This window comes from Pipistrellus hanaki, assembly GCF_964339955.1.
Source record: "Pipistrellus hanaki genome assembly, chromosome: 5".
Taxonomy (NCBI): Eukaryota; Metazoa; Chordata; class Mammalia; order Chiroptera; family Vespertilionidae; genus Pipistrellus; species Pipistrellus hanaki.
Window position 1 is genome coordinate 64658171 of NC_140507.1, and position 8943 is coordinate 64667113.

Consider the following 8943-nt stretch of genomic DNA (forward strand, 5'->3'; position numbering starts at 1 on the left):
CCCTCTGAGCAGCTGCTTCCTGGTCTAGCATCTTTGTGGAGCCAGTGCACTCACCTTTTCAGGGGACCCGGTGGGAGATGGGCCTAATGACAATAGCACTGAGAGGCGGCAGAGTAGGCCTCAGTCCCGCTGGGGCCACGAACCCGCCTGCAAGCCTCCAGGTCGGTGCCATGAGCCCAGAGACAGCACTGCACGGCCCTCAGGCATCCAGAGGAGGCAGCAGGGAGAGGGGAGGAGGAGCCTGGGGCAAGGAGGTAAAGATGGCAGCCTGGGTTCCTGCCCATCGGCCCAGGGTTTTGCAGTGGGAGCAGCCACTCATCCCAGTCAGCCGAGCAGTGCTCCCACTGTGGTAGTGCACTGACCACCAGGGGGCAGCTACTGCATTGAGCATCTGCCCACTGGTGGTCAGTGTGTGTCATAACGACTGGTCAAGCGGTCATTCTAGTCGTTCTGCCATTTGGTCACTGGCCTTTTATTACATAGGATATATACACACCGAGGATAGGAATAATTTACGTTAAAAAGGAAGATGGTGCCGAAAGCGAAGAGGGAAGCCCCTGCCCCTCCCAAAGCTGAAGCCAAAGCAAAGGCTTTGAAGGCAAAGAAAGCCGTGTCAAAAGGCGTCCACAGCCACAAAAAAAGAGAAGATCCGCACGTCACCCACCTTCCGACGGCCAAAGACACTAAGGCTCCAGGGCAGCCTAAATGTCCTCGGAAGAGCGCGCCCAGGAGAAACAAGCTTGACCACTATGCCATCATCAAGTTCCCCCTGACTACCCAGTCAGCCATGAAGAAGATAGAAGACAATAATATACTTGTGTTCATTGTGCATGTCAAAGCCAAAAAGCACCAGATCAAACAGGCTGTGAAGAAGCTCTATGACATTGATGTGGCCAAGGTCAACACCCTGATCAGGCCTGATGGCGAGAAGAAGGCATATGTTCGACTGGCTCCTTCCTGTCTATGATGCTTTGGATGTTGCCAACAAAATTGGAATCATCTAAACTGAGTCCAGCTGCCTAATTCTAAATATAAAAATTTTACTATAATAAATAAATAAATAAATAAATAAATAAATAAATAAATAAGAAGCATCCTATCTAGTAAAAGAGTACTATGCAAATTGACCATCACTCCAACACACAAGATGGTTGCTCCCATTTGGTCAAAGATGGCTGCCCTCATGTGGACGCAAAATGGTTGTGACAAGATGGCCAGCAGGGGAGGGCAGTTGGGAGATACCAGGCCTGCAGGGAAAGACAGTTGGGGGGAGGGAGGGGGGGACCCAGGCCTGCAGGGGAAAGCAGTTGGGGGGACCAGGCCTGCAGGGGAGGGCAGTTAAGGGCAATCAGGTTGGCAGGGGAACAGTTAGGCATCAATCAAACTGTCAAGGGAGTGGTTAGGGGGTGATCAGGCTGGCAGGTAGAAGCGGTTAGGGGCAATCAGGAAGGCAAGCAGGCGAACAGTTGGGAGTTAGCAGTCCTGGATTGTGAGAGAAATGTCCGACTGCTGTGGATCGAGCCTAAATGGGTAATTGGACATCCCTTGAGGGTTTCCAGATTGGAGAGGGTGCAGGCTGGGCTGAGAGACACATACCCCCGTGCACGAAATTCAGGCCTCTGATTGTAAAACAATTCTGAATTTGTGTTTATTATAGATGACATATACTGTTGAAAGATATTGTGTGGTGTGTGTGTGTGTGTGTGTGTGTGTGTGTGGTGTGTGTGCGCACGCGCGCACGCACTTTGTTTTGTTTTTCGTTTAACTGAAAAGCCACGTTAGTGGTCTTGGACCACTGCTTTCTCCCTTTTTGAGTCAATACATAAGTACTGCTGTTTGTGTTTATTTGTGTGTGTGTGTGTGTGTGTGTGTGTGTATTTGCCAATTTTGTTTTTCCATTAAATAAATCTGAGTTTTCAGGCCTTTCCCACTTTTTTAGTACCTTTTAAAAGTTAGTCTCTTTTAGAATGTATAATTAGTTGTGGTAAAGTTTATACATATGTGTCTTTTTTTTTTTCAATTAATCAGTTCATTAGAAATACTTTAAATTCAGCTATTTTTTTTTTTAACATAAGTGTTTCAGAAAGGAAGGTAACATAGAAAGAATTATCAGAAGCTATTTAAAGCAGTATAAGATGGCGGTTTATTTCTCTTTTCTTTTCTCAGTTGAGTCATACATTCAAACTTATTCTTTGAAAGGTTAGGGTATATTGATTTTTGTTTTAAATACTGAAGAAAATCAGGCTCTTTTTAAATATCTTGGACAAACCACATGTTTAAAATTTGTATTTATTGATTTTGCTAAGAAAGGCATCATCTTACACAGTATTATTTGTAATTAAAAGCAAATCACTTGTGCTCTTGCCAGGTAGCTCTTTTGGTTAGAGCATCATCCTGATGCATTGAGATTGCAGGTTTGATTCCTGGTCAGGTTACATACAGGAATCAACCAAAGAGTGCATGAATATGTAGAACAACAAACTTAATTCTCTCTCTCTCTCTCTCTCTCTCTCTCTCTCTCTCTTTCTCTCTCTCTCTCTCTCTCTCTCTCTCTCTCATAAATCAATAAAATATTTAAAGAAACAATTTTAATAAACAAATTAGTGTTTTTAGAAAGGTGGTTTGCAAGGAAATATTTTTGGTCTTTTATAATTCTTATTAAAAGAATATCTAATAAATTTAACACTATTTTGTGTTTGCTTTAGCTCTAAGTTTAATTAAAATCCAAAGTTATTTCCTATTCAATTCTGTGCTTTATAACAGAAAGCAGTGTGCCATTTGACGTGGTTTTATTCTGAAGTGCAGCACAGGAATGGGTTCAGGCCTGTTTGCACTACATAGTCTTCTCCCCTCCCTCGTGCTTACATTTTAACTCTCACAACTCTTAGGAGACGGATTAGTTAAAATGCTGATCACTTTTTTTTCTCCTTAAAAACAAAACAAAAATGAGTTAATATTTCATAGCCTTGTGATTATGAGTCTGGACTCAGCAGCCAGACTTCCAAGGACCACATGCCAATCCTAGCTCTAATCCCCTTAACCAGCTGTGTGACCTCAGGCCCCAGTTTCCTAGTGTGCACAATGGGGTTAGTTATGGTAGCTACCCCAGACGGTTAAATTGGATACAGGTAAGTTACTAGAACAGTGCTTTGCACATCGTAAGCACCCAACAAATGTCAACTGCTGTTATTATGCTGTCAACTAGCATCATAGAGCTAACTGCTGCTCCTTACCCTGAGGCTGCTGGGACAGTTCTGAAATTGCCTTCTGAGGATTTTTTTGCAGCCATTGTGGGTTCCCTAACTGTAGAAAGTCAGTTAAAATTCTTTGGGCTTCCCCCTTCTCGCACCACTACCAACAATTCTGGAATCAGAGTTGACTCCTGTACCCATTTTCAATTTAGACGACTGTGTCGCCTGCATAAGCATTGTTTCTTTCGTTGGTTATCTGACATGCTGTGTAACCACTTGTGTGGCAAAAGTAAACACAAGTCAACCACGAATGTATATCCAGGTCTATCTGTTCCTGTTAGTGTGCGTGTTTAGAAGAGCAGCTTCTTCCCCTCATTTAACATAGAGTTGAGTCTGGCTGGCGTGGCTCAATGGTTGACCATGGACCTATGAACCATAAGGTCTCAGTTGGATTCAGTCAGGGCACATGCCTGGGTTTGGGGCTTGATCCCTAGTGTGGGCAGTGCAGGAGGCAACCAATCAATGATTCTCTCTCACCACTGATGTTTCTATATCTCTCTTCCTCTCCCTTCCCCTGAAATCAATACACACACACACACACACACACACACACACACACACACACACACGTGTATAAACAGTTGATCCTTGCACAGGTCCACTTTTATGTGGATCTTTTTCAATAAATATGTACAGTACTGTAAATGTATTTTCTCTTATAATTGTAACATTTTCTTTTCTCTAGTTTACTTTATTGTTATTTGCATATAACATAAAAATATGTTAATCTGCTGTTTGTTATCTGTAAGGCTTTTGGCCAACAATAGGCTACTAGTACCCTGTTTCCCCAAAAATAAGATAGTGTCTTATATTAATTTTTGCTCCCAAAGATGCGCTAGGTCTTATTTTTCAGAGGATGTCTTAATTTTCCATGTGCTAGGTCTTATTTTCGGAGGATGTCTTATTTTTGGGGAAACATGGTAGTTATCCTGTGGGAGTTGGCCTCTAATCCCTGGGCTATTCAAAGGTCAGTTGCATTGAATATTTTTGCAGAGGTGTATAATTTTGTCTTTAAAATACTATTTTTTTAAATGTTCTCAAAATATAGACTTTGGAAGTTAGAAAATGGCACACACAGTAGAGACCTGTAACTTGCCCATCTAGAGATGACTGAATATTTTTTATTTTTCTAATCCTTTATATGTATTTACATGTGCTTACACACATTTAGTTTGGATCATGTAATTGCATAACCCATTGACATCCCCACACACGATCATCTAAGCATATCGCTACTTTAACAGTCTTGGAAAACTACATTCTGGGTAAATTTTGCAAGGATTGACTAATTTTAGCCAGTTTCCTGGAGTTGGATATTTGCTTTGTCCATTTTGATCAGGTAAATTTTTTTGGCTCTTTATTAATAACCTGTGAACATTTCTGTTTTCTGATATTCTTGAGACTCCAATTTTTTTAAGGTCTTGATACTTTTATCATTGCTTTCTGGAGGTTTCAGTGGACATAGTAACACAGTAATTTTCCATTTGGTTGTAACCTCATATTTTGCTAATTTATGCAAATTAAGATAATAAATTTTGAGTTTGACAGCTAATAAGGTTAACATTTTAATATTTGCTAGCTATTTATGTTTCTTCTAAGTTGCCATCATATTCTTGGCATCCAGGGATGATGAGATTTAGAGCCATATTTTGTGGTCCATTGGAGATTTGATTTATGAGGTCTATTTTGTTCTGAAATCATCTTTGTTGTAATCAATATTCTACTGTCTCCTATAAAAAAAAGAAAGAAAAGAAAGAAAACCAATACCATGAAAAAATCACCAAACACACCAAGCACGATAAGCAAAGAACCTAATATAAGAAGAATTATTATTCTTTGGAAAGACAAATAAAATAAAACTTTTGACAAGAAAAATAAAGACACAAAATAAATAGCATTAGAAATTAGAATGCAGCATGTCTGATATAGACAAGATTTATTTTTTTAATTATAATAGAAGATAAAGTAAATTTTTGCTTCAATAAATCTAAAAATCTAGATCATATGAAAAATTTCCAAGAGAAAAGACTGACTCAATATCAAGTAAAAAAAAAATCTTAATATATGAAAAACAATCAAAAAATTTTTAAAGGTAAAACAAAAAACAGCCCTAAAAGTATAGAAGGACTAGAATGTTTTTAAAACAAATTTACCAAATAAGGAACAAATCATTTCAGTGCCACATAAACCAGTCTAGGGTATAAAAAAATATTAAAAATTTAGCAGCTAATTTTGACACAAAAGCTGGCAAACATAACATAAATAAAATGTAGACCAATGTCACTGGTAAATATCATAAATACAGCCCAAACCGGTTTGGCTCAATGGATAGAGCATCGGCCTGCGGGATCCAGGGTCCCGGGTTCGATTCCAGTCAAGGGCATGTACCTGAGTTGCGGGCACGTCCCCAGTAGGGGGTGTGCAAGAGGCAGCTGATTGATGTTACTCTCTCATCGATGTTTCTGGCTTTCTATCCCTCTCCCTTCCTCTCTGTAAAAAATCAATAAAATATATTTTAAAAAAATATATCATAAATACAAATCACAAATAAGATGTTAGCATATAAAATCCATCACTCTATACATAAATGGAATTTATACAAATAATGCAAATTTATTACACTTTATAAAGGGGAATTTGGAGAAAAAAAATCATTAAACATGGAGCAAGAAGACTTGCATTATAATCCTATAACCTACAGATCACCTAGCACTGCTAGCTGTGGTAATGTTAATTTTAAAAATCCCTTTTCACTTTAAAAACAAGTGTTGGAAAATAAGATTTTAAAGAAGGAGAAAGACTTCATTATAATGCTCTCATCAAGGATCATAAAGTTAAAAGTTTTAAATATACACATATAAAAATGGAAGCGTCTCCTGGGTCATAAACGCAGGGCCATCCCTAAACAATGTAATGAAACGGCAAGATTTCTGAAGTAGAAGGAGAATAAGAATTAACATTAATTACATGTCGATACTCACAAAGTAGTTATAGAAGGTAAGTAACTAGGGTGGACCTGTCAATTAAAATGAGCTAATCAAGCACATAATTCTGAGTGAATCTACAAAAAGCCAGATGAATCCGAGAACTATTTAGGTCAAATACTATTTTCTAGACACAGAAAGAAATGACTTTTGCTGACACCTTCAAATTCTCTAATGCTTCCAAGTTACTCATCCCTAGTTGACCTCTATGAGATGTTGGTAATGGAGTCTTCTCATGCTACTTTATAAAACATCGTGATATCTGCAAAATAAAATATTATACATATGATAAAAATAAACTTTATAAAGGATAAAATATATATCTTTAGAGAGAATGCCTCTAAAATAATGTTCTGTTTTTAGGAAGCAGATATAAAACTGTAAATACATTGTGATACACCTTTATTAAAAATAAACACATATTTTTATACAAATAAGATACATAATATATGTATCTCATATTATGAATCTTCTTTGTATAAAAATATTTAGGTCTTCATCCATTTCTTCTGCCACCACCTTCTCTTTGTTCCAGAAAGTATCAAAAACATAGGCTGTTAAGTGTGAATATTTTCACTAAAAGTTGAGACATACAAAGGGGAATTACTATAGCGCATACAGGAAACTACCTAAACCTAGCTAGAATAAGAGATTTTCCTATTGGGTATTATCTATTGTAAACCTACAAAAATTAAAGCATTGTAGTACTGCATCCAAATAAATGGATGGAATAAATATTGTATATTAAAAATAAACCCAATTTAATTTTAAATCCAATATAAGAAATTAGTATGATTAGGAAAAGACTCCAAAATAACAGGGAAAGAACAGATGCTTTCATAGTCAGCAAGACAACTGGAGAACTACTAAGTTAAGTTAGATTTTCCCACCCATGTTGCATGCCCAAATAAATGTAGGATGGTTTAAAGATTTTTAGAGAGAAAATTAAAGCATTCAACAATAAACATTAATAAAATCTTGGAGTAGCCAAAGGAATTTCTGAAACATAAAAGAATATCTGGAAATCTTAGAAAGGAACTAACAAGTAAGTACACCTGCAAAAAGTAGTTCAAAGGAAATAATAAGACCAGAAAACAAAGGTGTACTTAAAATGGTGCTTATCATAGTGTTTATAAATCTAAATATTTGAACTAATTTAAACACCCATCAGGGTGACATCGATCAATAAAATTATATAGGTTTCACGTGTACAATTCTATAATAATCATCTGTCTATTGTAATGTGTGTTCACCACTAAGTCTAATCTCCTTCCATCACCATTTGTCCCCCCTTTATCCTCTCCTACCCCCGCCCCTTTCCCTCTGATAATCACCATTCTGTGGTCTGTATCTATGAGTTTTGGGGTGTTTTTTTTTTCCTTAATCCCTTCAACCTTTTTCACCTCTCCCCTCTAATGGCTGTCAGTCTATTCTCTATATCTCTGAGCTTGTTTCTATTTTTTGTTGTTGTTGTTAGTTCATTTTGTTCATTAGATTCCACATACAAACGAAATCATATGATATTTGCCTTTCTCTGACTGGCTTATTATGATACTCTCCAGGTCCATCCATTTTGTGGCAAAGGGTAAGATTTCCTTCTTTTATACGCTGAGCAGCATTCCCAGCTTTTAATCCTCTCATCTACTGGGCACTTCAGCTGCTTCCAAATCTTGGCTATTGTAAGTAATGCTGCAATGAACAAAGGGTGCATATATTCTTTCAAATTAGTTTTTCAGGTTTCTTCAGATATATTCCCAGAAGTGGAATCACTGGGTCATAAGGCAGTTCCATTTTTTATCTTTTGAGGAAACTCCATTCTGTTTTCCATAGTGGCTGTACCAGTCTGCACTCCCACCAATGGTTCACGAGGGTTCCCTTTTCTCCCCATCCTTGCCAAGTGCTTGTTGTTTGCTGACTGTTTCCTGCATATTACGGTCGTTACTATTTAAAGAAAAAGTAACAGAAATAAAAAAAAATAGTAAACATAATTCCTCCCCCCAAGACAACTTCTATTAAGAACTCCATATATATACCCTTTCACAATTTATGTCTCTATTTTTTTATAAAAATGGCATCCTTACAGAAAAATTTTCCTCAAATTAGCAAGATTCTTCTTCCTAAATTCCTCATCAGAAAAATGTAGAACATTTGTTCCTTTTCAAAATCCTTCTTGCTTCTTTCCCATATTATACCAAGCACTTTTTTTTAAAAAATTTTATCTGACCCCATTCATAAGTCCTCGATTTGTCAGATGCTTTCACTAAGAGGAGACAATAATTCATGGTGACTTAGCTGATCTGCCTGTGCCTGCCTGTCAGTCTGACTCAGGCCTCTCATCCTTTGGGCTTCCTCATTACTGGGCTTAAGTGGTCCTAATTACGTATTAATGAAGTACACACAGAAATTCAGATATTATCTTTGAAGCAGGATCTTGAGATCTGCAGAAAGAGAACTTGGCTGGCCACCAAGCGCAGGGTCTTCTCGAGTTCCGTTTCCCACAATCTTTGTCACAGGGACCTCTGGATCTTAGTTTCTTGATTAATGACTCATTGGGTGGACATCAGAAATTCTTAAATTGTGCTCTGAAAAGGGCTAAGACCCTGAGGATGTGCCCAAAGCTTTTCAACAGAAGGATAGAAAAAGAATTACTGAATAAATAATTAATTGATAGAAAACCACAGTTCATCAAAGAACTCATCTTGGAAATT

General features: G+C 37.7%; 1 pseudogene across 1 annotated transcript; it reads left to right on the forward strand.

Annotated features, from left to right (window-relative positions):
* The first annotated feature begins 529 nt into the window (after nucleotides 1–529).
* Nucleotides 530–1038, forward strand: LOC311622512 (large ribosomal subunit protein uL23-like; annotated as a pseudogene). Its single transcript has one exon. The product of its transcript is annotated as a large ribosomal subunit protein uL23-like (transcript).
* Nucleotides 1039–8943: the final 7905 nt, after the last annotated feature.